Here is a 15,176-nt window from a genome sequence, read left to right as displayed (position 1 = left end):
GTGCCCCTGGCTCCCATGGGCTCCCTAGGCAACCCACGTTCCCTTCCCCCCAACCTCTGCACTGTGTCCCTTTGCCCCAAATGCCTGCTCTCCCTCCTGCACCCCTAATCCCTACACCCCTTCATTCCTAACCTCTGCCCCCCTCGTGCACCCCAACGCCTGCCCCCTCCTGAGCCCCTAACCCCTGCACTGTGCCCCCTTCACCCCAGCCCTTGCACTCCACTCCTGTGCCGCAATCATTAATGGTCTGGAGGATGGCGTGGACTGCACTCTCAGCAAGTTTGCAGATGAAAACCTGTCTTATGAAAGGAGACTGAAAGAGCTTGGCTTGTTTAGCCTAACCAAAAGAAGGCTGAGGGGGGATATGATGGCTCTTTATAAATATATCAGAGGGATTAATATTAGGGAGGGAGAGGAATTATTTAAGCTTAGTACCAATGTGGACACAAGAACAGATGGATATAAACTGGACACTAGGAAGTTTAGACTTGAAATTAGATGAAGGTTTCTAACCATTAGAGGAGTGAAGTTCTGGAACAGCCTTCCAAGGGGAGTAGTGGGGGCAAAAGACATATCTGGCTTTAAGACTAAGCTTGATAAATTTATGGAGGGGATGGTATGATGGGATAGCCTAATTTTGGCAATTAATTTGGCAATTGATCTTTGATTATCAGCAGGTAAGTATGCCCAGTGGTCTGTGATGGGATGTTAGATGGGTTGGGATCTGAGTTACTACAGAGAATTCTTTCCTGGGTGCTGGCTGGGGAGTCTTGCCCACATGCTCAGGGTTTAACTGATCGCCATATTTGGGGTTGGGAAGGAATTTTCCTCCAGGGCAGATTGGCAAAGGCCCTGGAGGTTTTTCACCTTCCTCTGCAGCATGGGGCACGGGTCACTTTCTGGAGGATTCTTTGCAGCTTGAGGTCTTCAAACCACAATTTGGGGACTTCAATAACTCAGACATAGGCTAGGGGTTTGTTATAGAAGTGGATGGGTGGGATTCTGTGGCCTGCATTGTGCAGGAGGTCAGACTAGATGATCATAATGGTCCCTTCTGACCTTAAAGTCTAGGAGTCTATGAGATGACACTAAACTGGGAGGAGTGGTTGATACGCTGGAGGGTAGGGATAGGATACAGAGGGACCTAGACAAATTAGAGGATTGGGCCAAAAGAAACCTGATGAGGTTCAACAAGGACAAGTGCAGAGTCCAGCACTTAGGGCAGAAGAATCCCATTCACTGTTACAGATGTTGTGGAAAAATTAACCACACCGTTGATTTTGGATCAGACACAGCCTTGAGGCCCCTTTTATTAGAATACAAATATGCATATAGGGAAGGTTAGCGTGGCCCCATGCAAGGGGTCAGCTGCCTTGTCTTCAACAAATTTTCACCAAGCTTATAAAGGCTAAAACCGCAAATTAACACTTACTTAGATTTCCTTATTTGGGATACTGGTTATTATCAGCAAGCCAATCAGAGCCCCTCACCATCTTGGGGTTTTCCTGTTATTGTCTTAGATGCTCCCTGCTTACACCATGTCCCTCTTCTTCCGTTACCTTATTGCTTACTAATATAATTTTCCAATACTGTTGTACAATAAGCTTTTCCTAACTCGTGTTTGCCCACCTACGTGCGGTTACATTGTACAACACTGTTCTGCTTAATTATGTTTCTTGCTAATGAGCTGCTATACTTAGGCCATATTGCACAACTATCCGTTGATTTTAGTTCCCTTTTCTTTCTTTGGCTTTTTGATTGCCACACAAGCTATTACAAATTTTCCTATACCTTAATGTCAAGCTGGCCTACAATGGCCTGCAAAAACTTGTGCGTAGCAAGCATTGTCTGGGGTAAGCGGGACCCTGTAAAATCTCCATCACAGACTAGGGACCGAATGGCTAGGAAGCAGTTCTGCAGAAAAGGACTTAGGGCTTACAGTGGATGAGAAGCTGGCTATGAGTCAACAGTGTGCCCTTGTTGCCAAGAAGGCTAACGGCATTTTGGGCTGTATAAATAGGGACATTGCCAGCAGATTGAGACGTGATCGTTCCCCTCCATTCGACATTGGTGAGGCCTCATCTGGAGTACTGTGTCCAGTTTTGGGCCCCACACTACAAGAAGGATGTGGAAAAATTGGAAAGAGTCCAGCAGAAGGCAATGAAAAATGATTAGTGGGCTGGAGCACATGACTTATGAGGAGAGGCTGAGGGAACTGGGATTGTTTAGTCTGCAGAAGAGAAGACTGAGGAGGGATTTGATCGCTGCTTTCAACTGCTGAAGGAGGGTTCCAAAGAGGATGGCTCTAGACTGTTCTCAGTGGTAGCAGATGACAGAACAAGGAGTAATGACCTCAAGTTGCAGTGGGGGAGGTCTAGGTTGGATATTAGGAAAAACTATTTCACTAGGAGGGTGGTGAAGCACTGGAATGGGTCACCTAGGGAGGTGGAGTCTCCTTCCTTAGAGGTTTTTAAGGTCAGGCTTGACAAAGCCCTGGCTGGGATGATTTAGTTGGGAATTGGTCCTACTTTGAGCAGGAGGGTGGACTAGATACATCCTGAGGTCCCTTCTAAGCCTGATATTTTATGGTTCTATGCAGCCCTTCCCTGCTACCCCCTGCACCACTCTCCTGTGCCCCCAACCCCTGCACTGTGCCCCCTTTGCCTCTAACCCCGGCATCCCCCTCCTGCACCCACGTGGGGAACCTGACCTGGATGCACAAAGCAGCTGGCATTGCTGCTCGCTCCCCCACTGGACTGCTGCTCCCCCGCCCCACACAGCCCTGGGGGGCTGGGAGAGGGGAGCAAGGAGCGACGTCAGGGCTTCCTGCACCCAGGTCTCTTTCCCTGCAGGCTGCGTAAGGGGAGGGCAGGAGAGCAGCTGCTCCTGATGTCTCAGCACCGCCCAGGTGGGGAAGTGACCTGGATGCAGGGAGCCCTGGGGTGTGTGTGTGTGTGTGTGTGTGTGTGTGTGTGTGAAGGGAGTGTGTGCCTGAGTGAGTGAGCGCGTTGTCTCTTTAACAAAGTTCTCAGGGTCAGGAGCCTGAACTAGTCTTGTTCAGACACAAGCAGCTGCCAGCAGCTCCGGCCCCAGAGAGGCAGCAGCACACGCAGATTCCCCCGTCCCATCACCCCAGCTCAGTGGAAATCGGGTATCCGGGTGTGGGGGAGGGGATCACCCCGCCATCAATCAGCACCTCCCCCCTGCAGAGCAGTCAGGAGGATGCTCGCAGTCGGGGGTGGACGGGGCGACTCCGGGGGTGAACGGAGGGTGGGGGGTTGGGGGGACAGGAACAGCAGCAGCTGCACACGTGGAGCAGGGCCGAGGAGGGGCCCCTCTGCTCCGGAGCAATCACCTGGCTCTGACGGCTGGTCGTCCAGCTGCCCCCTGCAGCTCGGGTCTCTCCCACTCCCCCACGCAGCTGCTTATCTGCCTCCTGTGCCGCTTTCATCAGCCCAGCGAGCCTCTCGGCAGCAGGTCAGGTGGGAATCCAAACCCTGCGCCCGGCACCCCCTTGGGTGGGGCACCCGTACGGGCCCCCCTAAAGGCCGGTCCTGGGTGGGGAGCAGAATTGATCCCCTCCACTGTCCCCTGTGGGGAAGAGTTTGGGGGAGTTCAGTCCCTGATTTTTATTTTCTGTCTCTCCAGCACTTACTTGGGTTTGCTCTCTGCCTCTCCATCCCCAATTCTGAGATTTCTCCTCTCTTCTAGCAGGTGATGGGGTGGTGAGGGAGAGCGAGGAGCAGAATCCTCACCAGGAAGATGCTGAGCTCGCCGAAGCGCATGGGGAATTACTGCGAAGAGCCAAAGGGAGTGTGTCCAGCCCCCGTGAGCAGGGAAAAGCTGGTGAAAGTTACCCCAGGCCAGAGAGAGAGCAGGGAAACCACTCAGAGGAGAGAGTGGATGAACCCCTTAATTGTCAGGGAACTCACAGGGACCTCAAGGAAACTACGTCCCAGGAGAAAATCCTCACGGAAAAGCGAGAGACTACGTGTAGTGAGTGTGGGAAAAACTTCCATTACCGCTCAGCCCTTATTCGACATGAGATAATCCACACGAAAGAGAGACCCTACAAATGCTGTGAGTGTGGGAAAAGCTTCAATCATACCTCAGCCCTTAGTAGGCATCAGCGAATACACAGAGGAGAAAGACCCTATGAATGCTGTGAGTGTGGGAAAAGCTTCACTCAGAGATCAGCCCTTATCTCTCATCAGAGAATCCACACAGAAGAGCGACCCTACGAATGCTGCAAGTGCGGGAAAAGCTTCACTCAGAGATCAGCCCTTATCTCTCATCAGACAACGCACACGGGAGAGAAACCCTACGAATGTTGCGAGTGTGGAAAAAGCTTCTCTCGGAGCTCAAACCTTACTATGCATCAGAGGATCCACACAGGAGAGAGACCTTATGAATGCCATGAGTGCGGGAAAAGTTTCAGTCAATTCTCCTCCCTTATCTCTCACCAGAGAGTCCACACAGGAGAGAGACCCTATGAATGTTGCGAGTGTGGAAAAAGCTTCTCTCGGAGCTCACACCTTACTATGCATCAGAGGATCCACACAGGAGAGAGACCCTATGAATGCAGTGAGTGCGGGAAAAGTTTCACTCACCTCTTCTCTCTTATCTCTCACCAGAGAGTCCACACAGGAGAGAAACCCTATGAATGCAGTGAGTGCGGGAACAGCTTCTCTCGGAGCTCAACCCTTATTACACATTACAGAGTCCACACCGGAGAGAGACCATATGAATGCTGCGAGTGTGGGAAAAGCTTCACTCATAGCTCAGGCCTTTCTAAACATCAGAGAATCCGTAAAGGAGAAAAACTTCATAGAAACCTTCTCTAGAGCTGTCAGAAGATTTTTTTCTTTAATTCTTTTGACAGTTCCCAGGTAGTGAGTGTTAAGGCTGTTTGCATCTTTTGCACACTGTAGTCCCTCAGCTCCCACACATGAGTTGCCCACTTTTGAAGCTCGCCTGTCTTTGGGGTGGATCCTGTGGTCCTTTGTATCAACTCCATTGTCCTGCGAGTCATTGGAGTGTGTGTCCTTTCTACCAGGAATGTCATCACCCCAGGTGGGGGAGATGGGGGGTGTCTTCAACCAGCTACGTTGAGATAAAATCTACCTGGGTCTCATCACTGTGGTTGTCATGGAGTTAGCTAGCTTGAGTTCACTTTCCTGATGTAAAAAGAGAACTATTCTTGCACTAAAGACATGGGCCATGGATAGTCGGTGGAGTTATCTTGCACATTTCCTCCTGTCTGAGCTAACCATCATCACATTTCCTTGTCTAAACAAACCTGGAGATTGACACTTATACTCCTCCTCCCAGTGCAAAGTTACTGTTAGAGACGTCAAGTTCCTCTTTGAGGAGAGATTGTCTCATTCCCAGTTGTTCTCACATTACCCTGGATTGTGCAGAACAGCAGTTATTTTGTTGACTTTTTTTCTCATTTAAAATATATTTAAATATGACAAAGAGCTGGAGCAGTGTCAGGGAAATAAGGGTCATTTTAGGCTCTGTGACACTGGAAGGAGATGGGGCGACTCAGACATTCCATCCTTCCCCATCACCCCAGAACTGTTACCTTGTGCCTGAGCCATGCACAGTTCACCCCTTCGTATTCCTTCGCTTCCCAACGTGTCTGGTGGGGTCATGTTCTTGGCTGTCCATGCTTGGGAATGGTGTTTGTACGTCTTTGATCCTAAATCAGAGTCAGTCTGGCAGGAGATGAATGTGTCAGACTTGGAAGGGGATTTCAAATGGATCCCAAGCACCATTCAAATCCCCCTTTCCCTCAAGGGCAAAGCCACTTCTGGGAAGTTCGGCTGTTTTTTCTCCCATTATGAAGGTGCTAAATCTCCTGTAAATAACACTAATGAGAAAGGTATCAGAGGGGGAGCCGTGTTAGTTTGGATCTGTAAAAGCAGCAAAGAATCCTGTGGCACCTTATAGACTATCAGACTTTTGGAGCATGAGCTTTCGTGGGTGAATACCCACTTCGTCGGATGTATGAGAAAGCGCTGGGTGAAGCAGGTTTCAGTGGATCATGGGAGAATCTCTCATCCTGATTCTGAGACATCAGATGTAACCTAGTCTGGAATTTCACTTTAAATTAAAATGAAAGTGTCTTCTACCTCTCTGTGATATGGGTTTTCTATCTTTCATGAAGGCTCCTTGGTCATAAAACTGCATGTTAGTTTTGTTTGACAGAATGTAGCTCAGATGTTTTGGGAAATTTCAGACAAATTACCATTTTTTTACTTCAGGTTTGTTTTTCCCCCTATCCCTGCATGATGACATGGAGAAAATTCAAATGCAGTTCAGTCAACAGGAGAGAATACTCCAAGCTGTTGGACATATTATCAAAGAATCAGTCGTATGTTTAAATCTCCACTCTGAAAAGGTGAACAGCAGCAGACCCCAAATGGGTGCAATTGACAGAAGTAACTGCACATGGTCGCAGGGTAGTTCAGTTGTTTAAGTCAATATTGTCTCAGACGATCCAGGGATAGAATTCCACAGCAAGTGATTCGGAACTAGGAAAACACCCAGGTACTTGGTTCCCAAGGTATTTGTGACCCAGTCCCTACAGGAAGTTACTCCTGAAGAGATCTCCTAGCTAATCCCCAAATGTGGGAAATGCTGTCTGTGATGAGGTGCATCCACCCTGCACTGGCACTGCTAGGGTTAACTGCGCCATGTGGGCTGAAGAGGCCACACCCCCTCACCCTCTCTGGGCATGCTCCGACTGGAGACGGAGTATAAACGGGAGCAGCTCAGCCTGGGCGCACTGGGGAGAACAAACCTATGTTGTTGGCACGGGGTGTGGGGGTGGAGGGAGAGCCCAGGGCTGGGGTGGTAGGGGGTTGCGGGTGGGGAGAAGCCCAGGGCTCGGTCAGCAGGAGCATGTGCTGGGGGATCCCAGGGCTGAGGTGGGGGCAGCCAAAATATTTTTTGCTAGGGGCAGCAAAAATCCTAGAGCCGACCCTGCCTCCACCCACCGTGAGGTAGGTAGGAGCGGATCATTATTATCCCTACTCGAAAGAGGGAGAAGCTAAGGCTGAGAAAGGAGAATTGACTTGTCTTAGGTCACACACCCAGCCAGTGGCAGAGTTGGGAATAGGACCCAAGAGCCCTGATTTTCAAACTTACCATTGGATCTTGAATTTCAGACAGTGAATGACCTGAATAAAGTGCTCAGATGAGCTCCAGACCAAGAACAGTGCACAGGAATTATTCAGCAAGTATTTGAGGAGAACTGCAAGGTTAGAGAGAATCCTGAACTGCTCAGAGACCATTAATGCAGAGAAGCAGCAAAATTCATCAAACATAGAACTGGTTCTGACTTATTTCCTTGGTCTTAAAAGAGACCAACAAGGATCTGAGTCTCCTCCCTGTCAATAACCCCCTGCTCAGCCCATCAGGGTAGAGACTGAGGATGGGAGGCTGAGGGTTCTCACCAGAGAGCCCAAAGGATGGTCCAGGTCACGGGTGGGGATCACTGCCTGAGCTCTATTTCAGCCCCACATTTTTGGGTGGACCTCCCACAGTGGGAGCTGCAGAGCACTGCCCCGCCACACACACACACACACACCCCTGGTGTTGGGAGGGGAACAGGTAAAAGGACAAAGGAAGCAAGAGAAAAAGAGGAGGGAGGAAGAGGGGAAGCAAAAAGGACAAACTCCAATGTCCCCAGTGATTCTAAGGGACAAAATCCCAGGTGCAGAATAAAGTTCTGCCTCCTTAAGCTCGTGTCTTCCATGCCTAGAATTCAACTGTCACCAGATGGATCAGACTGAACAGGTTTCAAACCTCCAGGAGGCTCTTACCTTCTAAACAGGGACGGCTGTTTTCTAGTAAAATCACTACAAGGGAATGAGAAAACTCGAAAGAGGTTCCTCCTGGCGCTCATGTCCGTGAACCCGAATACTCTCTCAGTCCTCAAAGAGAGACCTGGAGAAGGAGACTTGCTGAAGCAAAGCCACAGGGGTCTCTGAGGTTTCCCTGGCCCCTCGCCCCTGTCCTGCCTGGCTGATGTCAGCATCTCTCTGTGAGGTCACCACCTCCCCACCACCTTGGACCAATAGGCTGAGGTCCTGCAAAAGGCCTTTGTGATGTCACTGCCACACCCCTCCCTTGCTGTGCCAATGTCCTGCCCCTGGCCAGGCACTTTGGAGGTTTGAGCTGCTCCCTGTGGATCACCCCACTCCAGGAGCGTTCGTTCTAGGCAGCAAGCCGGCTCGACAGGGAAACATCAGACGCTGCTCCCAATGCTACACTCAGTTTTTCAGAAATGAGTCGACTTTATGGCCAGAAGAGACCATTAGAGCATCTAATCTGACCCCCTGCATATCACAGGCCTCCTGTAGGACACCATAGCTACTTTTGAGGCAAACACATCCCAGAAAGGCATCTAGTCTTCATGAAATGACATCAGGAGATGGAGAATCCACCACTTTCCTTGGTAGCTTGTTCCTGTGGTGAATCATCCTCGCTGTTGAATCTTTGTGCCTTAGTTGTAATATGAATTTGTCTCTTTTCACCTTCCAGCCACTGGGTCTTGTTAGGCCTTTCTCTGCTCGATTCAAGAGCCCTTTAATACCCAATCCTTTCTCTCCATTAAGGCACTTCAGTGAAGTCACCTTTCAATCTTCTTTTAATAAGCTAAACAGGTTGAGCTCTTTCAATAGCTCACTAGAAGGCATTTTTCTCCAACCCTCAGAACATTTGGTGGCTCTTTGCTGCCCCAGCTCCAATTTCACAACATCTTTTTCAAACGAGGACACCAAAACTGGAGGCAGTTTTCCAGTATCGGTCTCACTGATGCCGTGTCACCTCCTGTGACGTTATTGACATATTCTGTAACTGCATAGATCACCATTGCGACCACTGTTCTATATTTGCAGCCAATATTACAGAGAAGTGGTCGTGTAAGGGGTCTATGGAGAGGTTCTGATTGGCTGCTCATAATGATGCTATCTCTAGATGTGTATTTTTTTTGTAGTTGACATGAATATTGGCTCTATGCTGCCTGTATTTCAAACTTGTGTTCTGCTTCAGGGAATGATACCTTTGTTTAATTGATGAAAACATAAACTAGACACTTGGAGGATTGGAACTGATTTCAGCTGATGGACAGGTTTGCATGCATTTGGACAGCGAAATTTTGAGTGTTCACATTCATTTCAAGCATCCTCGTATGGTGGAGCTCCTGAACATAATGGAGAATGAATATGAAAATGTTTTTCTTTTAAGAGGGCACCTGGGTTTGAACAAAGGACCACTTGATCTGCAATCAAACACTCTACCACTGAGCTATACCCCCATTACAACAGGAATACGGAATCGTGATCTCCAGGACTTTGAAGGACAGACCCTGCTTCATCGAGCTCCTTTGCCATTCCCAGACCACAGGTGGTTTTAAAAATGGGGTTTGATTAAACTTCTTAAATGTGGTAAACACCACAGCTTGCACCCCCACCGATATAGCTTCTCCCCATGACAGAGCTGCCACCTCCTGGGGAAGTGGATTGACTACACCAACAGGAAAACTCTCCCCCCTCAGCATGGAGCAGTGGTTCTCAAGCTGTGGGTCAGGACCGCAAAGTGGGTTGTGATCCTGTTTTAATGGGGTCACCAGGGGTGGCATTAGACTTGTTGTGTCCTAGGGCTGAAGCCAAAAGTCTGAGCCCCCCCCACCCAGGGCTGAATCCCTCAGGCTTTGGTTTTGCCCTCCCCCCACTGGGGCTCAGTCTTTGGCATTCCTCCCCCCAAGTGGGGGGGCTTGGTCCCTCTTTCCAAGGCTACGTATTAAGTTATTTTGGCAGAAGGAGGTTGCAGTGAAAGGACGTTTGAGAAACCCTGGCACAGAGCATCTCCATTACTGAGCTGCAGCAGCCTAGACTCACTGTTTGAAACATTGACCTGGCCTTAGCCTCTGAATATGTCTAGGCTTGGCTCCCTGTGGCACCGTGGGTGATCAGACCCTGGAAGTACAGCCATGGAGACACCACACACCAGCCTTGCCTAGCTGGCAAGGATCAAACCTTCACAGAAAGACACCCATGGTTTTCTAGCCCAGCTACCTAAGGCCTCAGCCACAACCAGTTAACACAGGGGCCTTTCTACACTCTGGTTCTGTTCTCACTGAAGGGTCATTACAAATTGTTTGCTCAGACCAGCTTCCCCAGCGCACTCACTGCTGTGCAGCTCTGTACGTGTGGCCATGGCTGAACAGCCAGAGTTCCTGCCCATTTCCCTACTGGCTGGAGCATGATTAGAGTGTGTTTGTGGTTAATGATGTTGCTGTAGATTGTTCATTCCCTGCCTTGGCAATTCAGACAGTCCCTTTTCCCATTGTATTGCTAGCACCTCTGGGAGTCCAATAACAGAGGCAGGTTTTCTCTGGGCATTGAGATTTTTGAGGGGGTTGGTGGCTCCTTTCTTTCCTCACCCTGGAGAAACTCAGCTTTTTATTCCATCCTTGATGACTCATGGAATAATAGCAGCAGCATGAAGAGGAGAGTGAATATCTCACTGCCAGGAGGAAGGTGGACGCATTCCCTCTGTCTGACCATTGCCATTGTGGGAGAGAAGGTTTCAGTGGAATCAAATGCCCTGGCTCAGACAATAGACACAGGGAGGTTTTGCTGTTCATGGATCTGTGCAAAGGAAATTGTGTGTCTGTGTGAAAATGAGGCGGGATATGAAATGCCCACGTGGTGGTGCCTAAGGCAAAAGGGAACCCTAGAGGATTAGAATAGGATAAGTTCTCAAGCAACACGTTTCTTACTTTGCCCATCTGTTAGTTTTGATGATTATCGATGGAAAGATTTTGCCATTGGGTCATGTGTTTACACAGAAATTGACATTTACCAACAAATACGTAATTCTTCCAGTCCTGCCTAGTCTGCTGGTGGTGAGTTTAGAGGGACACACTCACTCTTCCCACCCCCCATGCCAGGCCTGTGCTCTCCAGAATGTCAACTTCCCACAGAGCTGGGATCCTTCCCTCATCTCCCCCCAGACCACTGCCCCACCCCCAATTCTGGGGTCCCCTCCCAACACTGTCCAACTCCCCTGCTGGCAGGATCCCTTCCCATTCCTTTCATTTCCTGCCTCCCCTCTGAGCAAAAGCTCTGCATTATTCCCACAATGGGAATTGAACCCAGGCCATCTGGGTGAAAACCAGGAATCCAAATCACAAGACCAGATGGGACTTGTACAGTCAATAGCACCTTTACATATTCACACCCAATAATTTAAAGTAGCCATTCAAAAAACCTTCAAAAACAGACTTCAAAGAGAAATTGCAGAGTTACAATTGATTTCCAAACTTAACACCATTAATTTGAGCTTGAATAAGGACTGGGAGTAGCTGGCTCGCAACAAAAGCAATTTTCCCTCTCTTGGTATTGACACCTCCCCATCAATTATGGGGAGAGGACCACATCCACCCTGACTGAATTAGCCTTCAACACTGGTTCTCCCCTTGTACGGTAACTCCCGTCACTTCATGTTCCAATCTATATTTATGCCTCTATCTGCAATTTTCACTCCATGCATCTGAAGAAGTGGGCTTTTTACCCACGAACGCTTATGCCCAAATAAATCTGTTAGTCCTTAAGGTGCCCCCGGACTCCTCATTGCTTTTAATTCTAAGCTGATCTTAACCCTTTCAGTACCCTTACAAACTCAGATGCTTCTCACCACAGGCTGGCTGGTGGCTTTTCAGCCAGGCTCTCCCCTTTCATCAGCGCTTCAATTGCTTGGTGTGGGGGTGTCTGTAGACACAGGTGACAGAGCGAGATAAAGCCTGGCAAATGTCTCTCCTTTTATCATGTCCTTTCTTCCCTAATGGCTTTCCCCCGCCCCCTTCAGAGTCAGGTGAGCATCACTGCGTCTCTCCAAGCAAGTCTGAGCAATTCCCCTGGGGTGTCCTCATGCAGGTGAGTCATTGCATTGTAGCTCCCTTGCTGGGCAATGGCTGTCGATGGGTTGTTTGACACCCTGTCCGGGTGTTGGTTACTTTCCTTGCTGTTGCCACTGGGGAGCTAATATTTGGCTGACTCCGCCACCTTACATCACAGTGACAACCACACTGCACAATTCTCATAATTTCATATGCATGAATGGTCTACATCTATGGGTAGAGAAATGCCTTTCAGCAGATCATATCCTTTCCCTGATACCTTACAAGTCATGCTCTATATGTAAGATCACGATTATATGAAAATGAGGAATATGGGGGTTACAGCCACTCCCCAAAAGGTATAGAATGTCACACTGAGATTCTATGTTCATTTGTTCTGTAACAGCATTACAGAGATCCAATGACTGACTGACCAATGGCATTTCCAAGTGCTAAAATAGCAAGCGATGTCGGTCTCTCATTGGCCATCAGCGACTGAAGATGTGGTTTAATGAGCCGGAGCTTCAAGGCGAGGGTGGCTCTGTCCACTGCCTTCCATTGCACTGCTGGGCCCCAAGTCCCTGGTGGCCAATATGTGATGCTGGGAGAAGAGAGTGGGGTGGCAAGTGGCGGCAGGACTTTTGCCACCAGGGTCTAGCTGCCCAACTTCCTCCTCGTACTGCTGGCCCCCCGTCGCCTTCAGGAAACCCAGGAACTATGGCAGGAATAGGGCGAGGAAGCAAGTAAAGCCGAGCAAGGAAGGCAAAAGTGAATCTTGTCTTCATGGGCCGCTCGCAATGACGTCCTTTTTCTGTGCCACAGCTGACAACAACATCCCAGACAGAAAAGCAGGAGGCCAAAAAGAAACCGAGCAGCTGCTGAAGTAGTTCAGTTGGGAGCGTGCTAGACTAACAGGCTCTTCTATCCCCCTGTGTGCACGGGTGGGATGTTTTCTGAAAGTGCAGCAGTTCCTTTAACTGCCACGAGTCCCTCATTTCAGGCTATGCAGCAGGAAAAGGCAGCATGGGCTTCTGCACCGAGTTGGCCCACCTGACCTTTCATTCTTCTCTTGCTCTTTGTCAGCAAGGGGAAGAAATAGAAGCTCTCCCTCAAGCTGGAGTCACAAGGGCGACGTAAGGACGACTTCCTGAGCCCCGGCTCCCGTCCTCTGCTCTGCCAGCTGACCTATTGAAGGGCTCTCACCACTTTCTCCAGGTTTGTCCATCGGTCTGTGCCAGGGTGAGCAACAACCAAGCAGATGGAGATTCTGTAGTGTAGTAGTTATCACATTTACCTAACACGCAAAAGGTCCCTGGTTCAAAACCAGGCAAAAACATGCTGGCTTCCTTTTCCCAGATCCCCTTGCTGTTCAGGAAGGCCTCCTCCTTCTCCTATTGGCCTGTCCCTGGGATAACTCCAACCCCTGCATGACAGAGGGTGCTGACAGCAGTGGAGAAAGCACCTTGGCATCAGGCTGGAGAACCTAGAGGACTGCGGCGTGTCACCTTTTGGAGGCTTGTGGCTTGGTCTCCTCTGCTGTTGGAGGTTGGCTGGTGGAGGCCGGCTCTTCCTGCTGGCCTCCTCTGCGTGACTTGCCAAAGGAGGAAGTGAGGCAGGAATGGGGCAAAAGAGGAAAGTCGAGCTGAGGAAGGCAGGGCAGAAGCTAAGCGCCTCAGTGCGGCTAAGTGGGGTGAGTAGAGCGTCACCATTCGTTCTGCAAAGCCAGGGGAGGTGCGGTTGGCTGCTGGGAGGCAGAATCCTGTGCCTGCCTCTTGGCTTCCCAGGGATGGCTCCTTGCAGCCCAGGAGAAGCGGGGTTCTAGGGGGACGGAAAAGCAGCAATGGTGAGGCTGAGTGGGCTCCTTTCTGGCCGACATGGTGGGTCTGGGAGTTGCCTGTTAGCCATAAGTGGACTTGATGGAGTGAAAACCGCTGGTCCATTCTGGCTGACCTGGGGGAGCCATTAATGACTTGGGAGTGGGGGCAGGGCGCTGGCTGTGAGCAAATGGGATCCAGGAAGCCCCAGCCTGCCCCTCCAGGGGCCGAGTCGTCTTCTTCTCTCCTGCCATGGGGAGCCCGGCCTTAAGCCTGCCCAGCATGCACTGCAGCTCGAGCATTAAGCCTTCCTGTGGCATAACTGAACTACGGCCTAGTGTAATAAGGTGTAAAGTTTAGATTGTGAATTTATCTTTAATTTCCATGGTAACTTACTTTGATCTTTTATGCCTACCACTTATAATCCTTAAAACTCCATCTTTCTGTAGTTAATAAATCTGTTTTATGAAACTGGTGTATTTTGCTTGAAGTTCTTGGGAAATCGCAGCTCCGTTACAAGGCTGGTTCATGTACTATTCACAGTGAGGGAGGGGTGGACCCTGCGTAATAAACTCACTATTGTGTCATACAGGAGGCCTGTGATATGCAGGGGGTCAGATTAGATGCTCTAATGGTCTCTTCTGGCCATGAAGTCGACTAATTTCTGAAAAACCGAGTGTAACATTGGGAGCAGCGTCTGATGTTTTCCTGTCTAGCCGGCTTGCTGCCTAGAACGAATGCTCCTTGAGTGGGGTGAGCCACAGGGAGTAGCTCAAACCTGCAAAGTGCCTGGCCAGGGGCAGGACATTGGCACAGCAAGGGAGGGGTGTGGCAGTGACATCACAAAGGCCTTTTGCAGGACCTCAGCCTATTGGTCCAAGGTGGTGGGGAGGTGGTGACCTCACAGAGAGATGCTGACATCAGCCAGGCAGGACAGGGGCGAGGGGCCAGGGAAACCTCAGAGACCCCTGTGGCTTTGCTTCAGCAAGTCTCCTTCTCCAGGTCTCTCTTTGAGGACTGAGGGAGTATTCGGGTTCACGGACGTGAGCGCCAGCAGGAACCTCTTTCAAGTTTTCTCCTTCCCTTGTAGTGATTTTACTAGAAAACAGCCGTCCCTGTTTAGAAGGTAAGAGCCTCCTCGAGGTTTGAAACCTGTTCAGTCTGATCCATCTGGTGACAGTTGAATTCTGAGCATGGAAAACTCGAGCTTAAGGAGGCAGAATTTTATTGCGCACCTGGGATTTTGTCCCTTAGAATCACTGGGGACATTGGGGTTTATCGTTTTTGTTTCATCTTTTCCTCCATCCCTCCCTCCTTTCTCTTTGTCTTTTGCTTCTTTTGTCCTTTCTCCTGTTCCCCTCCCAACAGCAGGAGAGGGGTGTGTGTGTGTGTGTGTTGCGGGGGAGTGCTCTGCAGCTCCCACTGTGGGAGGTCCACCCAAAAATGTG

The 15,176-nt window shown here is 49.8% G+C and overlaps 1 non-coding gene across 1 annotated transcript; it reads right to left on the bottom strand.

Moving 5' to 3' along the window:
• Positions 1-9,256: 9,256 nt before the first annotated feature.
• On the bottom strand, positions 9,257-9,328 carry TRNAC-GCA. The gene has a single exon. It is a non-coding gene; the product is annotated as a tRNA-Cys (tRNA).
• Positions 9,329-15,176: the final 5,848 nt, after the last annotated feature.

This window comes from Mauremys mutica, chromosome 26 (assembly GCF_020497125.1).
Source record: "Mauremys mutica isolate MM-2020 ecotype Southern chromosome 26, ASM2049712v1, whole genome shotgun sequence".
NCBI classification, from domain to species: Eukaryota; Metazoa; Chordata; order Testudines; family Geoemydidae; genus Mauremys; species Mauremys mutica.
Note: the sequence above shows the minus strand (reverse complement) of the source record. Positions and strands in the feature narration are given on the sequence as shown.